The sequence below is a fragment of the Schistocerca cancellata genome, chromosome 1 (genome assembly GCF_023864275.1).
Source record: "Schistocerca cancellata isolate TAMUIC-IGC-003103 chromosome 1, iqSchCanc2.1, whole genome shotgun sequence".
Taxonomy (NCBI): Eukaryota; Metazoa; Arthropoda; class Insecta; order Orthoptera; family Acrididae; genus Schistocerca; species Schistocerca cancellata.
Window position 1 is genome coordinate 684,453,688 of NC_064626.1, and position 25,965 is coordinate 684,479,652.

Sequence of the window (25,965 nt, forward strand, 5' to 3'; positions counted from 1 at the left end):
CATTGCACAGTGGACAAATCACTTAATTGTGGCTTTCTATTTATAAGGAAAACACTTACTGAAATTTAAAAGTAGAAACAAAATTAATTTTTTAATATATAAAAATGGAATCCCATGTGGATCTCAGTAATTATAAACTCATTTGTAATAATATAAACGTTTAAATAATTATTGATGAAAAACAACAGTTTAAAGTAAAAAACATTTATGACATTTTGGAATATTCGAATTCTAGAAAAGTCTTATGTGATAATGTTAAAAGTAAAAATATAAAAAAATATAAGGAATCAAACTGTATGCAGCAGTTACACTTACAATCAGATATACATTTAATTAATGAACCTGGTTTATATTCTTTACTTATGAAATCCATAATGGCTTTGTGGGAAAATTTTCATGATTGAGTTTATGAAGAAGTTTTACCAGCAAGTCGTAAACTTGCAGAATATAAGATTAGAAAGGAAGCAGTAGATGTCTACAAAATTTAAATGTATTATGTGTGACTAAGGACTGAAGTGGATGAGAAACCAATGGAAAATTTCTATGTAACAATTAAAATGCCTCAGAAATAAAAACCAAATGAATGAAGAAATCAATACATTATTACTACATGTTGTTTCTCAGTTAAATGATGAAAGTTTAAGATCAACTTTTGTTATTTTAAGATGAGATGATAATGATTTTAATTTTGATTAATATGTTATTCAAACACAATTAATAATTTACAATATCAGATTGGTATAATCGAAAATAGGCAACCAAACTGTGAAGAATTTTTATGAATATTCTACCACATTCAGTAAATTTATATAATGTAATGAAAAAAATTTAATATTTGATTACCATCTAAATGATTTCAATATTTTAGGTAATTAATCATGAGAACAATTGACCTAAGATATAAATAAATTTACAAACGTTCATAGAATATAAAACTAATTTTCCAAGTACTATTTTCATAATTAAATTTGTAATAATATTCATAAGTATTTTTATGTATATCTAATAAACATAATTCACTCATCTCATTATTTGATTTGAGGAACTCAGATTTTAAATGTTCAAATAATTTTGACATTACAACATTTTTGTTAACCTTTATTTGAACATCAAATATACTCTATCTTCTTTAATGAAAGAATACACATTATTAAAATAATAATCAATATCGAACATTTAGGTTTTGAATAATGAACTCCGTTTATGTATAATATTTCTTTCTTACATTTTAAAAAATTGCTCTTGTTTTATTTACCCAACTATTTTGTAAATTATTGAAACCCATCCCTTTAACATAAACTTTATTACCTTTCTTATTTAAAACTTTCTCAACAATGTAAACATCTGGAAAATACCTTTTCAGTAATTCTTGTACATAAAAATTTCCTTTGATTTGTTCACCATTTAAATCTTTCAATTTATGTGTGATTGGATTCGAATGATTAACATCTTTAATTCCACATATTTCTGATGACCAATTTTTTCTTGTTTTTACTTGATCATAATTTTGTACTTCGGTTCAGTGTCTAACAAAATAGATACCAAAGCAAGTTTCAATAAGATTTATTCAGTTGCTTTATTTTCGTCTTTTGGGTCCATTTTTATAGTTGAAGGTTTAGTGCTATGAATTCATCTCACTAATTTCGAAAGTAAGTCAATCCATTTATAGTTTCCATGAACAGCAAAGTCCGTCCACATCTTTTCTTTAAGTAAATATGAAGATAGTAACAGTTCTCAGAAGGGCTGATACTATTGATGACTGTGCAGCTTCTCTAGGTTAAATGATAATTAATTGAAATCCTTAGCTGCTAACAGTTGTTGTTGACATACCTTGGCAGGGACAGGTGAAAATCTGTGCCCTGACCAGGACACAAACCCGGTAACTCCTGCTTACATGGGAGATGTTCTATCCATCTAAGCCTTCGAGGACACAGATGAGTAATGCGATATCAGGGACTTAACCCTTGCACACTTCCCATGAGCCCCACATTCCCAACTATCCACAATCCACATACGTAATGTTCCTAATAGATACTTTGCCCATCCACTCATTACTCGCACCCACTAAGGTGATGATTCCCGTAAGAGTTCGGGCAACCTGTGTACATTCACACAGATGAAGGTCAATGGCCACGTCGCCTTTTAACTATATATGAAGATAGTAACTGTTCTTGAAAGAACAGTTACCACTGATGACCATGCAGCTTCTCCAGAATAAATTTTAATTAACTGGAACCCTCAGCTTGTAGTGTCTCGAAATGGTAAATCAGCACCAAACTGAATAGAATAGCGGTATGTGGTTCTTGCTTTGTGCATAAGTAATCATTTTGATACCTCAGATAATTTTCTACATTGTCCATATTTTCCGTTCTGCCCATATCGTGCACCCAGTCTAACGACATTATCAATCACTGTTTTGAAAGGTTCCGCTTCTTGGCGATTTGACATTTAGAGTGCATCGTTTTCATGTAAGCACAAATTTTTGTTTTTTCATCAAATGATTACTGCTTTCCACTTGGGATTGTTACTAAAGGTGACTAAAAGTGAGTTTTCTGTCTCCAGTAAAACCATGTACACACCCACTAACACCACACAGAGCCAACTGCCTTTATACCTAGTTCCACCCTATCCTACCTGAACCATTGATGTATAATTATATAGTGTACTGCAGACATCAAATGCTTTACCATTTGACTGCATTTGTCAGTACACTGGATCTCATACTTTTGCTTATACACTATGCAAGCTATTCCAACCCAGATTAGATTAGAAGACGAGCTGACGGCACTTTGGGCCACAGCGTGTATAGGAATAAGACGCACACCGCTTTTTACCTACATGCGGATAGATGCCACCACCCGCCGCAAAAGAATGGCGTGCCCAAAACTCTTCTACACACACCTCACACCATCTCCAAAAGGGACAGTCTCCAATGGGAATTGGACCATCTGAAGACTGTGTTTCGCAGGAACAGTTACAAGGAAGGGCAAATTCGGAACGCTCTACATCCCACACCTGCAGCACCGGCAGAAATTCAGGATGAATATCAGGAGGAGACGGCCTTGGCTATTATTCCGTTTTGTGGGGCCTTATCCAGAAAAATTGGACGCATTTTACGTAAACACCAAGTGAAAACCATCTTCCGTTCTCCAAGCAAAATGAAGAGCCTTCTTGGTAGTGTCAAGGACAACCTTGGTCTATGTATATCAGGGGTTTATCAGATACTTTGCCAATGTGGTAGTATATACATAGGGCAGACCATTCGTACCATTGAGGACTGATGCCGAGAACATCAATGGCACACTAGACTGTAACAGCCCAGTAAGTCGGCAATCGCTGAGCATTGCCTATTGGAACTCCACAGCATGGATTATGAGCAAACCAAAGTCCTGTCACAGACTTCTAAATACTGGGACTGTGTCATATAAGAAGCCATAGAGATCAGAGTAAGGAAGCCACAACTAAATCGTGACAGCGGTTACATCCTTAGCAAGGCGTGGGAACCCGCGATCACCCGGATTAAGAAGAAAAAGGATATTTCCCAGAGTGTATCGATTTCGACTGAGGAGGGAACAATAACGAGAGCGGTGCCAGCAGACCCTCCCGAATGAGAAGACCTAGGACGCAGCGCCAAGACGGCGGGAGAACGGACGCTGTACCTGGACTGCGCATGGGGCGAGGACCGCACCGACTCATAGAAAGCGCCTGAGGGAGGAGTGGGAGGGGGACTGTCCTATATATACATGGCGCCGGCCCATCCCCGGTCAGTTCATCAGCGCACCTGATGATGGCAACGTGGTCGACTGCCGAAATATTGTGTCCTATGCACATTCATACCAGGCTGTTCACCCGAGATGTATTTCATTAACATAAGAAATTAGGTCAAAAATTTGGCTTAAATAAATATTGGGTAAGAGCACAAAAGGCCAACTAGCAAGAATTTATCGATTCCACGCCACACAAAGTCACTGTTGCATTGTAGGTAAACCAACACACTGTAAAGTGGGAGGTCAGTATATTTTGTCTCATATGTGTACTTTAGAATGTCGTGGTTGCTACTATGATGATAAAGCCATTTAAGGGTTGCACTTATTGCATTCTGTGTGCAGAACTTCAAGGGACAACAATGCCACTACATACTATAGTTGTGTTGTATTCTTATTAAGAGATGCTGTTGTATTTTGTTCTTTCCAGTCTGCTTTGTGGATGATAATGTCTTGTGAGCACATGATGTAAGGTCACCCCCATTTACGATAAAGTAATAGAATGGATGTCTGCTGTTACAGGATCCTAGACTATATTCAAAGCTCCATCACTATGAAATGTCTGGAGGATAAGGAGCTCCACCACAAAAGTAGCACATGTTTAGGAAGAACTATTTCCGTTAATGGAGGAACACAATGTTCGCACACATAAATAATAGACATATGTGAGCAAGTTAATTCTGTCTTCCAACACTGTCGATAGGTGTTCCACACTGTACTACATAGGCAATTTGGGACCAAGACATGACACTGTGAACTACATTCACAAATATGTGATTGTCCTGTAGTCGTGGTGTTTGTGCAGTTCCAGAGACGATTCACTATGAGCAGCTGGGGAGGGTGACGACGACGCGGGATTGGTACCACCCCCGCTACCGCGTCTTCAACCCGACACCAAGGCCGCGGGGAGAGGTCAATGCTACCATCACTCTCTACACCCGGCATCTAGCGGAGCAGGTACTTACTGCTGCGAGGCACGCCTCCAATGCCTTCTGTGTCTGTCCTAATGCTTGCTTCATGTGCAACTTGTGACACCTTTGCACCTACGTAATGAGCACTTTTTTTAAACTCCAAATGTTGGGAAAGCAATAAAAAATTCGCAGATGGTCAAACCTTGCTCTGGGTATGCATCACTTGATAACTGTACCACCAGATGGACCATGTGGGAACCGACAAGTGAGTGCTTCGTCTTTGGAGGTGAAATTGCGCTGCAGCAAATTAGTGGCGAAGTGTATTCGAATGAAAAGAAAAGATATTAGCGCGATTTTTTGAAAAAGTGTAACTGTTCCAAGCAATGATGGTTTGGCAATGATAACTCTGAGGAAATAAGACCCGCAAGACACGACACGCTAATATCTTTCTGTGCCTATTTTCTCTTGCTGCAAGGAAAATTCGGAAAACTGTGTTGTAGCACTCATTAAGGATTTCGTCCACCTTGAGGTCAGCGGTCAACATGACTATCCCCATAAGGGTAAATGAAGAGTTACTTGAAGGAGCGATCGTAACCTGGCCTCAAAAGCCGATTCTAAGTGCCGCGAGAAGTCACGTATCAGCTAGTAAACATCTCAATATATGCACAAATTATCTTGAAAGATGTCACCAAACTAAATTGACGAAATTCGATATTAAAACATGAATTGTTCATTTAATGTAACATGTTTGTCAGTATTTTCTAATCACGTTTACCGGTGTACTGAGTAAGTTTAATTATTCAGTCAACTTCAGTCGATTAATTAGTGCAATAAAATAATTTCTATTAACATTCTCGATTCGCAAAATATATAAAAGGTTAGATTTGGACTACATTTGCATTTAATGACCCTGGTGGGTTCGCCCCCCCACTGATGTCTCCAGACACAGTCACTGTGTGATGTATTAATTTCAGCAATCAATCGAAATATTGCTCGAACAGTCCACAGGTATATGCCGGTTCATAGTGTCCAATGGGCACAATATTTCGGCGATCAGACATGTCGCTATTGTCAGGTGCGCACCTGACTGTTCGAGCAAAAAATAAGCCAGGGGAAATTGAAGAATCAAATCGAAATATTGTCGTATCCTCACTGAATTAATTATAAAATGTTACTTGTTCAGTGTGTTCTTGTATCAATGGGGATAAAATTACTGTAGTTCCTATCTACATACAATTTATGCTGTGTGTTTTTATATTTCAAATAGCATCTATAGAACAAGAAAATAATTTTGGCATTGGTTAGTCAATATCTGTCGAGTAGTCTTTTAGTTTCTTAACAGATCATAATTTCGAAATCCGTTTCATTGTTTGTCTAAATTCAGTCTCGTGCATCTTAAAAGAGAATGACATCGATCATTATTTTAGATAGATCTGTCTTTTGAGCTTATTGTTGGTTAATGACAGTAAACATTTCTTCATTCTCTCTGCTGTATTTCTGCGTGACAATTCAAAAATGCAATAAAAATCACAATAGTTCGCTCCAAATAAAGTGTTCTAAAATTATGGGTGTGAAAACAGCCGAATCTCACTTATTTGGTGCCATCAGCTGCAACTCAACCATGAGGAATTACTTTAGAGTATGGTATACTGCTGCTTACTCTGCTTACAGCAAGGTAATATAAACACAAGTTTCATGCATGAAAAACATATATTCATGCTGTTTGTTCTTATTATTATTGGCTTTTTTCTTGACAGATAACAATTCTGTATGGAGTCTACAAATTCTCACATTATTATGTTTCGCTCGATTTCCTTATACACGAATATTTTTGTGAGTGTAATTACTTTTGAATCAAAAGCGAATGTGCTTTTGAGTCTTGCCATTTGTGGCTCAGATATAAGGATTGTGGAAATGATTTCTTCTGTGTTGGGAAACTGTTTTATTGCGTTTGACTTGTTTCATCACGTCTGTTCGATTTTCTTTTCAGCTACAATGGTGTTGTCTTATTTTATGTGTTAAATAATGTAAGTATTGCATTCCACTTTAATACAATCCTCATTCATTGATTTGCCTGGAATCATAGTGAAGCAGAGCGTCAGTGGCCTGCTGGAGTGGTAACACCAGTTCCCATCAGATCACCGAAGTTAAGCACTGTTGGGCTTCGCTAGTACTTGGATGGGTGACCATCCGAGTCTACCACTCGTTTTTCTCAAGTGGGGTGCACTCAGCCCTCGTGAGACCAATTGAGGAGGTATTTGATTGAGAAGTAGTGGTTCCATTCACAACCAGCGGCAGGGAGAGCGATGTGCTGACTATATGCTGCTCCATATTCACATCCAGTAATGCTGATCGGCTGAGGATAACACGGCGTTCGGTCGGTACTGTTGTACATTCTGAGGTCTGTTCAGACGGAGAGTAGTGAAGGAAAACTTTACTTTGTCAACTGCATACACGACATATTTCTGCAAAAGATCACATCTAGCCGTTTTTTGTTTAAAAAAAAATGATGTTCTCCAGTAAATTCTGTTTCATACATTCCAAGGTCCTTACGAAACAGCAGAAAGACAAATGTGGTGGTTTTTAGTTAGTACTGATTTTTATGAGACTTCACACTCGCTTTCGTAAAAACGATGTTACAAATCAATACAACAATACTATTCACACTCATACAATATTGTGCAGAAGTGCAGCTTTCTGTCCATTTTGAGCACTTCTGTGGCAGTATATAACTAAAATGAGCATAACTGTCTTGATTGTATGTCTTAAGATCGTGCTTTCTCTAGATAAATAACAACTTTTACTGAATAAAGTTTCAACCGTAGTTGACACACCAGAATACGATGAACAGCTTCTCATTACAAGAGCTTTTAAAAGGCAAACTAAACAGCAACTGAATATGAATACAAATCGATCATTATATTTATTATTGTACCAATAAAATACCATTGCTAACGATGACGCAGTCGCCTGAAATCAATCCTCGCGATCGCAGACTTACAATGCATATTGAAGACTCTTTAGCATCCTGTCTTTTATTTAGGGAGGATGGACATCGCATGAATGCAGTCTTGTTCAGTGGAGTGACACGTCAGGAAAGAATGTGAGGAATCAGTTCATTGGCCATACAGAGGTTAATCAAAATATAAAATACAGTATTATTCGCTTTTGTCAACATGTGTTACTGAAGTGGGATAGTGAGTGTGACAGTTCCACATTTTGTGACACTGCCCGCCCTTGTGAACGTTTAGTCTCAGAGACTGTGGCATTCTTGTTTCACACTCCCAGATCATCGTGTTACCCTGGTATGCCTGAGCAGTCAAGGGATCTACAGCACAGTGTTGGGCTGGCGATCCACCTGTAGGTAGCAGATTGGAAACTCAGTGATTTACGAGAGCTTCATTGACCCGAAATTTTACCTCTGTATCTTACTATTTGTGTTCGCTATCCATTCCTGTTAATCAGCTTTACGCTCAAATAGTGTTTATGTACATACACATTCGTTGAAATTTCTTGCTCCCTCTCGTAAAAATAAAGTAGAGTAGACAACAATCCATTAGAACTAGTGACAGCCTTGGGAGAGCCAGTCCTGACAAAACTCTACCATATGGTAAGCAAGATGTATGATACAGGCGAAATACACTCATACTTCGAGAAAAATATGATAGTTCCAATCCCAAAGAAAGCAGGTGTTGACAGATGTGAAAATTACCGAACTATCAGTTTAATAAGTCACAGCTGCAAAATACTAACGCGAATTCTTTACAGACGAATGGAAAAGATAGAGGCCGACCTCGTGGAAGATGAGTTTGGATTCCGTAGAAATGTTGGAACACGTGAGGCAATACTGACCCTACGAATTATCTTAGAAGCTAGATTAAGGAAAGGCAAACCTACGTTTCTAGCATTTGTAAACTTAGAGAAAGCTTTTGACAATGTTGATTGGAATACTCTCTTTCAAATTCTGAAGGTGGCATGGGTAAAATACAGGGAACGAAAGGCTATTTACAATTTGTACAGAAACCAGATCCCAGTTATAAGAGTTGAGGGGTATGAAAGGGTAGCAGTGGTTGAAAAGGGAGTGAGACAGGGTTGTAGCCTATCACCAATGTTATTCAATATGCATATTGAGCAAGCAGTAAAGGAAACAAAAGAAAAGTTCGGAGTAGGTATTAAAATCCATGGAGAAGAAATAAAAACTTTGAGGTTCGCCTATGACATTGTAATTCTGTCAGAGACAGCAAAGGACTTGGAAGAGCAGTTGAACGGAATGGACAGTGTCTCGAAAGGAGGAAGGAGGGTGTAAGACGAACATCAACAAAAGCAAAACGAGGATAATGGAATATAGTCGAATTAAGTCGGGTGATGCTGAGGGAATTAGATTAGGAATGAGACACTTAAAGTAGTGAAGGAGTTTTGCTATTTGGGGAGCAAAATAATTGAAGATGGTCGAAGTAGAGAGGATATAAAATGTAGACTGGCAATGGCAAGGAAACCGTTTCTGAAGAAGAAAAATTTTTCAACATCGAGTATAGTTTTAAATCTTAGGAAGTAGTTTCTGAAAGTATTTGTATGGAGTGTAGCCACGTATGGAAGTGAAACGTGGACGATAAATAGTTTAGACAAGTAGAGAATAGAAGCTTTCGAAATGTGGTGCTAAAGAAGAATGCCGAAGATTAGATGGGTAGATCACATAACTAATGAGGGGGTATTGAATAGAATTTGTGAGAAGAGGATCTTGTCTCACAACTTGACTAGAAGAAGGGATTGGCTGGTAGGACATGTTCTGAGACATCGAGGGATCACCAATTCAGTGTTGGAGGGCAGCATGGAGGGTAAAAATCGTAGAGGGAGACCAAGAGATGAATACACCAAGCAGATTCAGAAGGATGTAGGCTGTAGTAGGTACTGGGAGATGAAGAAGCTTGCACAGGATAGAGTACCATGGAGAGCTGCATCAAACCAGTCTCAGGACCGAAGACCACAACAACCACAACAACAACTCGTAAAACATTACCGTTTTGTAATTTTTCAATATTTTTCTCAAGGTCATTGTTACACTATAGTTTCTGTCAAAACCGTCATTTACTGCAATGAGAATTCGTTATATTCATAAACTCACCTAATTTAAATTAATTACAGCTAGACATGAGGGTACTGATATGGTTGAAGTTAATACCAGTGATTACCATTTACATCTACTAAAATTTGACATTAGTTTCTTATTCCAGAGGATTATTTAAATTGATAACTGGGAATCCTATTGAATGCATGTTGGTCAGAGGTTAACAGAAGAGGGGAGAGAACCAGTGTCGGGTCATTAGGGGGCCACAATCCATTTCAAAACACACATGCTGCTTTGGTAGGAATGAGGAGAAGCCAGGTAGAAACCACTGGGCCCAGTATATGGCGTGTTGGCTGAGGTCTGCCGGAAGGCATCCTCTGTTTTTGCATTCTAAATGATGGAAAGTTGTTGAGTAAAGCTGCACATTATCAGGTTGACTATTTGGCCTAATCCCCTCCCCCTCCCCCCTGTTCCCATCAGAGCGGTTTGCTGAGTTGTCTGTGTGTGAGCACACTGGCACACTGTGATTGCATGGTGGACCCTACCTGCACCCAGTAGCATGGCTGTTTTCGCTGTACCAAAACAGAAGGGAAAAGGTCAGAGTGTGGAGTAGCAGGTAGAGGTCAGTTCTAGTAGTTAGTGATGCACTGGTGGAGTCGGTACATCCAGACTGCTATAAAATTGTGCACCACAAACGTGAACATGTTGGGGCAGACCAGCATGACAGAGGGGTTTGGCTGACTGGTTGGCATGTGAATAGGTGGCTTAACGAAAGATAGTTTTTAACACGGCATGTCCACTGTACGCGAATTTCCATAGATTCTACAACCATTTTACCTTTTTTTTGGAAGAGTGTCTTTTATTTCAACTTCAGCTTGTTTGACATCAGACCATCACCAAGTTATATCTCCAGTACTTGTAGTCCAAGTAAAAATTACAGTCTAATTATCTTTGCATATTATTTCCCTATATTCTTTAAGAAATCCACCAAGTATTCCAAGTGAGTAAAGTGCTTCAGCTGTCTTGTTCTTTGTTTTTCCATTAGTAAGGATATGACCTTCCATACATATCTTATAAGTAACAGAGGATGTGAAATTCAACAGAATTGATGAATAAATAAAAGGATCCTCAATTCTAGATAAAATATAATTACCTTTCTTTATGGTTATAAAATCAAACAGTTCTGCCACACAATTGTCATTCAATTTTTTATTTGACTCTCCATGTATGCTCAATAATCTGTACCATCAGCTCCAGTAATATTGAAGCTCATGTGTAATTATGTGTGGTTAGGGTGCCACCATCCATCAAGAATATTTGTATTAATTACTGTATACTTCTTGGGCACATTTAAATTATTTTTTCTTTTTTCATTCACAGGGAATGAGTAAAACTGATAACTCTCCATTTTGTTCATAATTTATTAAGGAAAAAATTGTATTATGCCATAGCGAAATTAGATTTTTGAATCACCAATTAGCTGACTTTAGTCTGAAACTTTAATCTCTGACTAAAATATTTCTATAACAAATGTTAATCAAGCACCAATAAAGTGAATCAAATTGCCATTTTCATCAGTGACTGCAGTTTCTAAATTTGGAATAGGATAAAAAATAGGAATATATACAGTATAATTTGGTTCATGAATTATTGGTCCACCAAATTGAACATTAGGCTTGAATGAAGAAATAATATAAGTTTCTCAATGCAAATGAGCAGTATGTTACAAATATCCTATTAACTAGATTAAAATTTATATTAATTAACTCAAATGCAATGATTTTAGGAACAATTTTACAAATGGTCTCTTTATTGGATGCAAGAATTTGACCACTGAAACCTGAAATTTGTCCAATACTACCCTTTTATCAATGTATAATTTAACATCACTCTCAATATTCACTCTATTTATAATTTCGTCAGCTTTAATGTCTATATTAGATTTTTTTTGCATGAATAATTTTTTACAAGTTTTCAAACTACATTGACCCCACAGGAATTTCGATCTTTTCTCCATCACAATACAATTTATTATTTTTCAGTTTTTTATTTGGAGCTAAAAAGCCAAATAAAAACCAACTAATGTAACCTTATTATAACTTTGTCATATAGGTGCAGCAATTCCTTTTTTGAGAGCAGATGACTTACCACTCAACTGAAATTAAATGAAACCTTATTGGGAAACGAAAATAAGAATTCCAGAAAAGAAATCAAAAAGTAAACACAGTAAACTTTTACCTAATTCTATTCAATGCCCAAGCATAAGACCAAGCAGTTATGGAAAAACAAAGTTAATTATTGATAATTATATTCTGACGCCATAATGGCTAAAATGGGATGATATATATAATCTGTATGTTTACTCCAAAAGATTAGGCCTACGGAAATACACAGAATTGATAAAAAGATGTAAAAAATTGAAGATAATTTAGTGAATAAATTGCTACTTTTATTGAAAGTAATGATGAAATTATTACAATAGACCAATCTCAAAATAATTTAGTTATAGTTATTGACAACTGCATTACTGAAGTCAAGATATAGTTAGAAAATATTTTACTAGAGGTCGACTTAAATCTCAGACTAATTAGAAAATACTAAAACGATTAGTCAGATATAATCTTAATTTGTTAAATATTTTTGGACAAGATGACACAAATTTATCATATTTATTGTGAAGTTGTTGGAGGTGTTTTTGAATTTGACGTTTTTTTAAAAAATGTGTAGTAAATGTTGGCATTATCAGTTTCTTTTTTTACAATAGACATGACTAGGAATCCAAATGAATCCAAGTTCAGAAATAAAATACAGGATTTAATAACAACACAGGGATAATGAATATTTACTCTTGATCTTCTAACAACGTAAATGTTAAACAAGAACACCTAACATAATCATTGAACATTGAACATTAAAAGAAACTAAAATGTAATTGATTACTGTTTTTTTATCTTGAATAAATGTTTGTGAAATATAACACAGAGGTTGTTAAAAAAGCCAGACGAAATGGAAGAGTAAAAGAATAATTAAAGGAAGAGTTTAAAACATGAAAAAATCAAAAAGGAACATACTATGAAAAATGTTTCAAAGAAGATCAACTTGTTATGGACACAATCAAAACAAGTAAAACAGGGGATCGAAGATTTAGGTGATAATGTTCTGAAAGCTATTGAAATATAAAGACGACTACATGATTGATCCAAAGATGATATTGGTAAGTATGACTATACATTAAATGAGTCAAAAATACAAGATGGATTAAATAAATATGAAGAAGAGCGAAAAATATAGCTTAAGCTCAGCATGCAGTTAAAAAAATACTGGAGAGTGATGATAAAAAATAAATATAAGCGAAACAATGTTAAAGTATATCAACCATTGTGGAGATATAACACCTGTTTCTCAGTTTAAATATGTAGGTTATTTAGCAGTTATGTTCAATAATGATAAGTTAACTATTGGCCATAAACAGTATGAAGTTACAGATTGGTTGATGAATATTTTAACTAACAACATTTGCTATAGATGATATGGGTAAAAAGTTTGATGATGCTGATTTATCTAATTATGGAGATACACTATACCATTCGGGAACATTATTATCCTAACAATAATCCAAATAAAATAAAATAAAGCAGAAGTAAAAAATACGAAGGTTTGACAAAGGAAATTTTTGATGACTATTACCCAGACTTTTGAATAGAAAATACAGCTGATGCAGATGAAAAAATGGGTCAATACTTAATAAACAATATTAAGGAAAAACTATCAAATATGTTTGGGTAGATGATGGCCATCAGTTAATTGACAGATTATGAGTAATTCATGGTAAAGAATTATGTGGAAATAAAAGCTATCATAATGAAAAGCTAGAATAACACTTATGTTCACAAATAAATTTAGTGATTTGATCATCAACAATCTAAAAAGAAGTCCACACATGATAAAATTTTTTAATGATTTTACATATGAATTTTGGAAAAGTGAAAGATATGAAAGAAAATTGAAATATTTTGATTACAAATTGTCATTTGAAATACATCTTCCTGCTTATAACTAGTGTGGTCCTACAACAAGATTAGAAGGAATATTATCTGGATAAAGAATATAATCTGTTAGCTGAAGCTTGTAAAAAACATGATATTGCCTACAGAATAATGAAGTTTTAGAAAAAAGACAGGAAGCAGGTAGAGAACTGCAGTTGACTGCAAAAGAAATAATGCTTCAGTTCGTGAAAAATTGGTGGCAACTGCAGTTAGAGGAACAATACATGGAAAACGAAAATTAGGACTGGGTTTAGATGTCAATGAAACTGAATGGAATTTATAAATATATTAATAATTTTGGGCTATATAAATGACTAACTTCAGTATTGACTATCTTTGCTGCCTAATGGCAAAACAAAATTTGAATCAATTAAAGTTAAATTAAAATATGAAAAATTAAGTAGTATTGATAACTTTTTAACTGATGCACAAAAAAGAAAGACAGATAAAATGCCAAAAAGAGTTGGTAATTTAATCATACCTTTAGATATGCCCACTGTAAAAAAACATTATTAAATATCTAGCAAAAAAGAAATAAGGTTCCAGATTAACAGAATATGAAGTATGGATTTTATCATTACTACTGCGTGCATTACCACATCTGGCAACTACTGGTTCACTTGCTGGTGGATCTGCAGCCATCGCATATGCAATTACAAACAAGAAAAAAGCTTATAACAAATTGGAAGAACAAAACAGACACAATATAGTAATGGAAAATAAAGACGATGGACATAGTCTGGCGAATGCTTGAATCGGCGCTGGCTTGCAGAAAGTAAAAAAAAATGACAAAAATAATTGATTTCTACCCAAATCATAGAAATTTTGATATGAAAAACTTGCTAAGGAATTAAGAATCAAATAATTTTGCAGTATATCCATGATTGATAAATTAATTGATAAACCAAAAAAATTGAATCTAGATTAGTACAAGCAAATTTAGATACATCTGAACATGCTGGTACTCAATGCATTTGTTACTATAAAAAAATGTGTTTGATTCAGTTGGTGGAAATATTCCTGAAGAACTGGTTAAATTTCTTGGTTCAAGTGAGTTCTATTATAATTAATAGCAGATTCAAATGTTTAATGAAGTAATTTGTGGTCATTTATATTTATTTGTTTTAAAACTGTCATCAGTTAATTATAACTTTAACGATATTTCAAATTTAACAATTGGACATTTTTGGAAATAAATTACATCAGCCTATAGAGGGTATGAATGTTGGAAACAACTTAATTGAAACAGAAGCAAAAATAGATCAAAAACATAAAATTTTTAGAAAATAGTTTCATAAAGAATTATGAGGCTTTTTAATGTAACTAAAGGATATATTTATTTTAAAGGTAGAAGTGTAGTAAATTTAAAAGGTTCTATAGATGGTTATGATGCAGTTAAAAACAGTATTTGGAAAAGGAATATGTTAACAAAACCTGAATACTTAAGTTTTCTTACACCATTTGATAAGTAAGTCACATCACAAGAAAACATTAATCAACTTAATAAAATTAATGTAACTAATTACTTTACAAAAAAGGAAATAGAGAAAGTTTTTTCATATTACTTCTCAAAGGCAAATGTAACACTGTATCTAAGTTAGTTAAGTAATCTTCAGAAAAGAATGTGTGATAAACATTTTCGTTTTGGTAGGGGTGATGAAATATTGAAATATACATTTGAATGGAATAAAAAAATCAAGAGAATTATTTTATTTGTGGGCAATAGACATGGTGATTTATCACCTACTGATTTTAAAATAGAGATAAAAAGACATTATGTTGATGGCTGGAAACTTTAATTCCAACTAGCACAATAACTATTAGTGGAAATGAAAACGAAAGATAAAATATTTATAACTCTAAGTCAGTCTGTTAAAAGTGTACCTGTTTCAGGTGAATTACTCATATTTAGTGAACTTATTTTAAATCAAATGATCAGTACGGAATGAAACAATAAGTTAAATCTTATTAAATTTTTATTTATCTGGGTAAAGTGTAATACATTGACTGAAACAGGTAACCTTCGCAGAGTAGCAGCTGAAAGTCGAAGACAGAGAACTGAAAGTCCTTCTACGATTTGTAAGAGTAAAAAGAGTAGATTCGTTAAAAAAAAATTTGTAGGTGATGGTTCACATCCTTTAGACCATTTTAGCAGTTGCTGTGTTAATATTCATAAGAAAATTATTAACGAAGTACATAAACATATGAGGAAAATATTTTAAAACAAGACATCTTGTCTCTCTTTTTATAGACAATTTATGGCAAGCCCATTTAGTCATATGGGATTATGGTATTTTGAAAGGAATTTCAAAAATAAATGTAAGTTATAAATTCGCAATCGATTTTTTTTTCAAAATATGCTTGGACTATACTGGTAAACAGGTATGAACATAGGTGAGTCTTGAAAAAACATTCAAGTCAAGAACACTGATAAATTTACAAACAGATGACAGTAATGAATTTTATAATAAAGACTTTCAAGAATTAATGAAAATATATAATATATATCACTGTTCAACTTTTACTAAATTAAAAGTGTCCAGTATAGAAAGATTTAACAAAGCACTTAAAGAAATCACGTGGAAGAAATTTGGCATACAAGGAAATTATAAATGGATGGACATGGTTTAGAAATTAGTTGATGAATGTAATAACACAAAACATAACTGTAAAAATGAAACCAATAGAAGTTAATGACAAGAATTAAAAGCCAACTCCTGTTGTACTTAATGAAAAATCGAAATTTTTTAAAAGAGATGATACAGCTAGAATCTGTGAACTTAAAGGACTTTTGGAAACGGACGCACTGCCAACTGGTTGACAGAAATTTTTGAGATTGAACCTGTTATGCATTCTCTATGTGGTGAAGACTTGGACTACAAATCTGAAACACCTTTAAAAACTGCAAGCAGTAGAAATGAAAATTTGCAGAATGTCAGCAAGAATTTATAGACGAGAGAAAGTAAGAAACTACATAATATTAAAGAGAATGGAAGTAAGAGAAAGAATATATAACATGATGGATAGAAGGAAGTTACAATGGTATAGACACATAAGGAAAATGGAGTTAGCCAGAATTCCGAAAATGATCCTGGAATGGGAACCAGAGGGAAAGACGAGAAGAGGACACCCTATGACGATTCACAATGAAAAGACTTGATGCAGAGGACGAAGATACATGAGAGTGAAACACCTGGAGGGACATTCAGAGGAGATAATTAAGATCTTATGTGAGAAATGTTATAATTTCCAGGTATTTGTTATCTTGAAGAAAAACCTTTGTATAGAGGAAAATCTGAATAAATGCACATGAATTCATTCTAGCCCAATCATGTATAAATTAAGAGATCTAAATGGTGAAGAAGTAAAAGGAAATTTTTATGAGTATGAATTACAGAAAACAAGATATCTGGATATATAACTTGTTGAAAAATTTTTGGAAAAGAAAGGAGATAAAGATAGGAAGATATAAACTCTCTCGAAATAAAAGCTCACATGGAATTGATGGCATTTCCAGTGGGATAATATATGTAATAGCTCTCCGAAGCTGGGTATTTTCCCAGATAGACTGAAGTATGCCATTGTTAAACCACTGCATAAAAAAGGGGATACGTTTGATGTCAGCAACTACTGCTCAATCTCTTTTCTGACTGCCTTATCCAAAATTCTTGAAAAAGTAATGTATTGTAGAGTAGCTTCACACCTTTGTAAAAATAAAGTTTTAACAAAATGTCAGTTTGGTTTCCTGAAAGGTTTTTCAATGGAAAATGCTATATATACTTTCACTAATGAAATATTAAATGCTCTGACTTACCAGAAGTCACCCATTGGGATTTTTTGTGATGTCTCAAATAAATTATATTGATAATACATATCATAAAGTAGTAAATTATCTGATGAATTTATAAGAAAAATTCCAGATAAATTTAATTGGGAAAATATATCAAGAAGAAAATATTTATCTGAAAACTTGTGTATATATCAGGAAGAAAAAATTAATCCAAATATTTTATTAGATCGGGGATATGTATATCACATAATCAAAAATTATCTGAATATTTTATAGGTGAACTTCGAGATAAACTGAGTTTGGAAGAAATATCAGATGGACAAAAAATGTCTAATGAATTTGTGGGTGAATTTCAAAACAAATTAAACTTGGATTGTAAGTCAGCTTTTCAAGTATCTGAATATTTTCTAATAGAATTTCAAAATAAATTAAACTGTGATGGTATATCGGCTGATGAAGTAATGTCCAAAGATTTTATGAAAGAATTTAAAAATAAATTTAATAGGGAATGTGTTTTAATTATCAAGAACTATCAGAATCATTCTTACATGAAGTATTAAAACATTATGAAGTAGTAGATTTATCAGAATGAATTGAATGCTCAACATGCTTAAGTACCTACAATCATCATTACATAAAAACAACTCTGATCATATTTTTCATAAGGAATGTGTTGATGAATGAATAAAAGGGAATGTTGCTTGTCCAAAAATGCAGAAAACTTATTAAAATAGTGTAAACTCAGTCGTCATTTCAAGTTTATTAATTATATGCTTGTTTCAGAATTGATCGATTTATCCCCATTTTAAATTTAATCGATGTATTTCCATTTTACTTTTCATTGCTGTAAAATCAATTACATAATCGAATAAATTTACCTTCATTGCAGGTTTATTAATTTTATCTTCGTTTTTTAAGTTTTATTTAGAGAATGTAATCTCAATTGTGATGAAAATTCATTACATCATCCTTTAAATTTTTAATATAGTTATATCAACAAACAGTTCTTATAGTTCTTAATTCTTTGGTATAAATTTACTGAGTTAGGATTATAATTAAGTGTTACATTTCTTCATAATGAGGACATCTATCTTTAATTCTGTCTGTTTTTGTAATTTTTTTGTTGTGCTCTAACGACATAATAATTTTATTTGTAGTTTTCATCAAATAATTTTAAAAGAAAGAATGTTGGTCTCAAATTTTCATGAACTGTTTGAGGAACAACATGACATAATGAAGTAATTGTTTCTCTGGTTCTTTCTTGTATTATATCTAAAGCATTGTCAATTATTTTAATTAAGTGCTCTGTATGTTTACCTTTGATTTTATTTAAATTTTCTAGCTATGTTGCTTCAGTTTTCATTTATGTTCTCCATGTTTTCCAATGATGGTTAAACTTCTTCATAAATCCAATCTTGAAAATTTTCTACAAAAGGCATTTTGGAACTCATAATTAAAGAATAGAAACTGTGTTGATTAGTAAATTTTGTTGAATTCGGCACATATTTGGGTAATGTTAATTCACCACTGTTGAAATAATCAGATCTTTTAAAATACTATTCTCTAATGTAGTGTTTATGGCATCTCGAGTACAGGGATATACTAGAAGTTCAGCAACCTTATTACCATAAATATATGGATTATTGTTCAACAATAATAATTAACACTTGCTTATTATTATATGAGAGCTCGCTGTTTATGAGCTCAATGACAGACCCCATTCAATAAAAAACTGTTTACTAGATTATTTATTTCTTTAATAAACATACATATAGATCAGATGAAGGCACAGGTTCATTAATAAGTATCATTGACTCTTGGGTTTAGATCAATCTCACAATATTATAAGTGTGTATGAATAACGATACTTGTCTGTGTTATCAATGTCTGCTGAAAATATTTATTCATATTTTTGTGTGGTTTTGGTTACCTAAGTGTTTATGGTGATACAAAACTGACCCAAGTGGGTGCTAATGCATTCACAGAAGCTTTAATGTTATTTGAATACACATACAATCTTGAAACTGCTGCTCGCTTAAGTGAAGAAACTTAAAATTTTATGACTGAACCTAGATTGATATAAAAGATTCATTTCAAGAATCACAAGATGTGAAAGATCAAAAAATTATATACTATGCATATGTCATTAGTCACAGAAAAGTAAAGAAGATTCATCACCACCATCATTTGACTGGAAAATGTATAAATCCTTTTTGTAATAATTGTAATCTAAAATTGACACATCTGAATTTTGTACCAATTTATTTATATAATCTCTTAGGTATGATTCACATCTGTTTGTAAAAGAACGAGGTTATGATAAAACAGATGTAGATGTAAAAGCTAATAATGAAGATAGATACACCAGTTTTGGTATGAAGACATAAAATATGAAGATGGGATTTATCGACACATTTAGACTGATGGCTTCTTCACCTGACAAACTTTCATCAAATTTGATAAGAGATGAAATGAAAAACATTAGATCACATTTTCCAGGAGATTTATACACTCTAGTGAACATAAAAGGTGTGTATCCATATGATTCTTGGTAGAAATTTGATGAGACACAGTTAAAAACAAAATAAGAATTTTACAGTAAACTGAACGACTGTGAAATAAGTGATGAAGATTATAAAAATTCAAAATTAGTTGAGGAAGAATTTAATATCAAAAATCTTCGTGAATATCATGATCTGTATCTTAAAATTGATTTGTTGTTATTGCCTGATGTGTTTGCAAATTTTAGAAAAACTTGCAGAAAAGCCTATGATTTGCAATGTTAAAAATGAATGAACGACTACTAGAATTATTACATGGTTACGATATGATTCTTGTGATTGAAATAGAATTAGAGGTGGTATATCACATTACTGGAAACTATATGTCAAACCAACTAATAAATATATGAAAGATTAATTATGTAAAGAAAGAAAGCAAGATGCAAACAATTTATATGGTTACAATATGAGACAATATTTACCATATGGCGGATCTGAATAGGATTCCTTTGATTCTAGAAAAATAAGTGCAATTTCTGAGCCTTCTCCATTTGATTACATTTTTGAAGTTGGTTTCAAGTTCTCAAAAAAAGCACATGATTTACATAAAAATTTACCACACACTTCTGAAAATAAAATTGTACCAGGAACTAAAGAAAGTAAGTTAATGACTACTTTGAATGACGGACATAAATATGTTGTCCACTACAGAAATACGAAATAGTATTTATCTCTATGAATGAAGGTGCAAAGATACAGAGATTCATAAAATTTAAGCAGTCTGAACTATATAGACGTCATTACAGAAATGAGGATGATATTGAAGAATGATTTTGATAAAGATTTCTATATACTTATGAACAATTCAGTCTTTGGGAAGACAATGGAAAGCACTAGAAATAGAGTGGTTATAGAATTAGTACCAGACAGAGTAAACTGTGATAAATTAATAACAAATCCATACTTTTAAGCAAGAATTATATTTAATGAATATCTGATTGCCATCAATATGAATAAGACAAAAATCACATTTAATAAACCCACCTACATTGGTATGAGTATACTGAATTTATCAAAACAACTGATGTATGATTTTCACTACAGAATAATGTAACCAAAATATGGAAAAGAATATTGATTTGTGTTAGTATGATATGGACAGTTGTATATATAATTTTGAAACTAAAGATTTCTATAAGACATGAAATCAATGATTGGTTACTTTGATATGAGCGATTATCCAACAGATAATATTTATGGTGTTCCATCATTAAACTAGAAAGTCTTAGGAAAAATGAAAGATGAATGTAATGAAAAAATAGTGGATGAATACTGCAGCTTGAGATGAAAAATGTTTGATTGTAAAGTTGGTGACAAAGTGGTTGAAAATTAAAATGGGTGAAGAACTGTGTTGTTAATAACAGAACAAGCTTAGAAGGTTACAAAGATTGTTTGTTTAACAAAATGCAAAATGATGAATTTGATTTGAAGTGAAAAACATGACATCTACACAGTGGAGGTAAACAAGAAAGCATTGAGTCATTATGATAATTGACAATTTGTTCTGGAAAGTAGCGCACATACATTCCCATATGGGCATCACACATTGTAAAACCACCAATAAAACATTTTCAACATAAATGAAAACATTTCTGTAACAGCTCAACAATGTTAAAAACACTGATTTCTTTAAAAAGATTAGTGAGCTACAAGTAACTGCTTTATATAATATTGTTGGTTTTAAAAATATTTACCTACCAGATATGGAGAAAATATATGTTTGGAACTTGATAATTAATTTAAAATTATTTTACCTGAAAGATATTTAAAAATAATTAGTACTTGGGATCCTCAATTTTTTGGAGAGTGGAATATTAAATTGAAATGTAAAGGAATGAAGAAACTTAAAAATAATGATAATGAATTTCATGATTTGGAACTCACTCTGTGAAATCGTTTAAGAGTTTTATTTTTTCCTATTAAAATATTACAATCTTTAAATGGACAATAACAAACAGCTAAAGCAGTCTGGTAACCATCTGAATAAAAAGAATATTAATCAATTTTATGTAGATCAACGTTGGATAGATTGATACTATGGTGTTTATAAGAAATTTAAAAATAAATACAAGAAATTAAAACTTATGTGTGAATGTGGTACACTTGTAGGTAAAAGTATACTAAAAATATGACTATTCATAAAAAATCTAATGTCTGGTAAAGAAGAAAGAATTAGGAAAATTTTGGGTAAGGAATAGAACATACAAACACAGTTTTAATTTATTTTCTTATATCATTTTTCTCAGAAAAATTAAGTTTTTTTTTCCTTATGTTGGTCTTTTCAGAAAAAATCAAGTTTAATACAATTTTTGAATGAAAAAGTAGAGTCAGGCATGATTAAAATGTACAGTAGCAGTAAAATTCAGCTGGTTATGTGTAAGGTTTCTTTAAAAGGGATGTCAGAACCTTCGGAATTTTACTATTGGGGAAGTTTTATTTAAAATGGTGAGCCAGTACCTGCTGAATTTTACTACTGGTATGCTATATCATGATGCACTGTGATCTGCAGGAAGCCTGTGTTCAGAGAACCTCTGGGCATGGTTTGGTTCAGAGATAAGCTTTCCAACATGGAGTGAGAAGAGACCATCCAGCTCTCCTGTGCTTGGGAGCATGGCACTCGCAGCCTTCAAACTGGTGACAAACTAAATGAATTGTAACTGACTCTGCTAAGAAATAGTAGGAGCAGCTACCATTGTCTAACATAGATAATTTCTGGAGTAGGAGAACAGAATTCGCTTATGCATAGATGGAGAAGGCCTTTTGGCTGAAATGGGTAAAATATTCCGGAGGTAAAATAGTCCCCCATTCGGATCTCCAGGCAGGGACTACTCAGGAGGACGTCGTTTAAGGAGAAAGAAAACTGGCGTTCTACAGATCGGAGCTTAGAATGACAGATCCCTTAATCGAGCAGGTAGGTTAGAAAATTTAAAAAGGGAAATGGATAGGTTAAAGTTAGATATAGTAAGAATTAGTGAAGTTCACTGGCAGGAGGAACAAGACTTTTGGTCAGGCGAATACAGGGTTATAAATACAAAGTCAAATAGGGGTAAGGCAGGAGTCGGTTTAATAATGAATAAAAAAATAGGAGTGCAGGTAAGCTACTACAAACAGCATAGTAAACGCATTATTGTGGCCAAGATATCCACAAAGCCCACATCTACTACAGTAGTACAAGTTTATATGCCAACTAGCTCTACAGATGACGAAGAAATTGAAGAAATGTATGATGAAATAAAAGAAATTATTCAGATAGTGAAGGGAGACGAAAATTTAATAGTCATGCGTGACTGGAATTCGGTAGTAGGAAAAGGGAGAGAAGGAAATGTAGTGGGTGAATATGGATTAGGGCTAAGAAATGAAAGAAGAAGCCGCCTGACAGAATTTTGCACAGAGCACAACTTAATCATAGCTAACACTTGGCTCAAGAATCATAAAAGAAGGTTGTATACATGGAAGAAGCCTGGAATACTGACAGGTTTCAGATAGGTTACATAATGGTAAGACAGAGATTTAGGAACCAGGGTTTAAATTGTAAGACGTTTCTAGGGGCAGATGTGGACCCTGATCACAATGTATTGGTTATGAACTGTAGGTTAAAACTGAAGAAACAGCAAAAAGGTGGGAATTTAAGGAGATGGGACCTGGATAAACTGAAAGAACCAGAGGTTGTACAGAGTTTCAGGGAGAGCATAAGGGAACAATAGACAGGAATAGGGGAAAGAAATACAGTAGAAGAAGAATGGGTAGCTTTGAGAGATGAAGTAGTGAAGGCAGCAGAGAATCAAGTAGGTAAAAAAAAACGAGGGCTAGTAGAAATCCTTGGGTAACAGAAGAAATAATGAATTTAATTATTGAAAGGAGAAAATATAAAAATGCAGTAAATGAAGCAGGCAAAAAGGAATACAAACGTCTCAAAAATGAGATTGACAGGAAGTGCAAAATGGCTAAGCAGGAATGGCTAGAGGACAAATGTAAGGATGTAGAGGCTTATCTCACAAGGGTAAGATAGATACTGCCAACAGGAAAATTAAAGAGACCTTTGGAGAAAAAAGATCCACTTATATGAATATCAAGAGCTCAGATGGAAACCCAGTTCTAAACAAAGAAGGGAAAGCAGAAAGGTGGAGGGAGTATATAGAGGGTCTATAAAAGGGCAATGTACTTGAGGACAATATAATGGAAATGGAAGAGGATGTAAATGAAGATGAAATGGGAGATACGATACTGCGTGAAGAGTTTGACAGAGCACTGAAAGACCTGAGTCGAAACAAGGCCCCGGGAGTAGACAACATTCCATTAGAACTACTGACGGCCTTGGGAGAGCCAGTCCTGACAAAATTCTACCATCTGGTGAGCAAGATGTATGAGACAGGTGAAATATCCTCAGACTTCAATAAGAATATAATAATTCCAACCCCAAAGAGAGCAGGTGCCGACAAATGTGAAAATTACGGAACAATCAGATTAATGAGTCACGGATGCAAAATACTAACGCGAATTCTCTGCAGACGAATGGAAAAACTGGTAGAAGCCTACCTTGGGGAAGGTCAGTTTGGATTCCATAGAAATGTTGGAACACTGAGGCAATACTGACCCTATGAATTACTCGTATCTTAGAAGCTAGATTAAGGAAAGGCGAACCTACGTTTCTAGTATTTGTAGACTTAGAGAAAGCTTTTGACAATGTTGACTGGAATACTCTCTTTCAAATTCTAAAGGTGGTAGCGGTAAAATACAGGAAGCGAAAGGCTATTTACAATTTGTACAGGAACCAGATAGCAGTTATAAGAGTCGAGGGGCATGAAAGAGAATCAGTGGTTGGGAAGGGAGTGAGACAGGGTTGTAGCCTATTCCCAACGTTATTCAATCTGTATATTGAGCAAGCAGTGAAAGAAACAAGAGAAAAATCCGGAGTAGGTATTAAAATCCATGGAGAAGAGATAAAAACTTTGAGGTTCGCCGATGATATTGTAATTCTGTCAGAGACAGCAAAGGACTTGGAAGAGCAGTTGAACGGATTGGACAGTGTCATGAATGGAGGGTATAAGATGAACATCAACAAAAGCAAAACGAGGATAATGGAATGTAGTCGAATTAAGTCAGGTGATGCTGAGGGAATTACATTAGGAAATGAGACACTTAAAGTAGTAAAGGAGTTGTGCTATTTGGGTAGCAAAATAACTGATGATGCTCGAAGTAGAGAGGATATCAAATGTAGACTGGCAATGGCAAGGAAAGCGTTTCTCAAGAAGAGAAATTTGTTAACATCGAGTATAGATTTAAGTGTCAGGAAGTCGTTTCTGAAAGTATTTGTATGGAGCGTAGCCATGTATGGAAGTGAAACATGGGCGATAACTAGTTTGGACAAGAAAAGAATAGAAGCTTTCGAAACGTGGTGCTACAGAAGAATGCTGAACATTAGATGGGTAGATTACATAAATAATGAGGAGGTGTTGAATAGCATTGGGGAGAAGAGAAGTTTGTGGCACAACTTGACTAGAAGAAGGGATTGGGTGGTACGACATGCTCTGAGGCATGAAGGGATCACCAATTTAGTATTGGAGGGCAGTGTGGAGAGTAAAAATCGTAAAGGGAGACCAAGAGATGACTACACTAAACAGATTGAGAAGGATGTAGGTTGCAGTAGATACTGGGAGATGAAGAAGCTTGCACGGGATAGAGTAGCATGGAGAGCTGCATGAAACCAGTCTCAGGGCTGGAAACCACAACAACAACAACGAGAGATAGTATAGATGGTGGGAGCCTAGAGGTTGTCTGTTTCTGAACTCCAGCTCTAAAAACGCCGACCTTTGGTAAATTACATTAAA

The 25,965-nt window shown here is 34.0% G+C and overlaps 1 protein-coding gene across 1 annotated transcript in view; it reads left to right on the forward strand.

The window, feature by feature from the left end:
• LOC126094579 (pancreatic triacylglycerol lipase-like) overlaps positions 1 to 25,965 on the forward strand; it is a 231,009-nt gene that overhangs the window by 45,544 nt on the left and 159,500 nt on the right. The window contains exon 2 of the mRNA XM_049909084.1: positions 4,570 to 4,721. The gene's annotated coding sequence lies outside the window, so the exon portion shown is untranslated. The remainder of the gene's footprint in view (positions 1 to 4,569; positions 4,722 to 25,965) is intronic.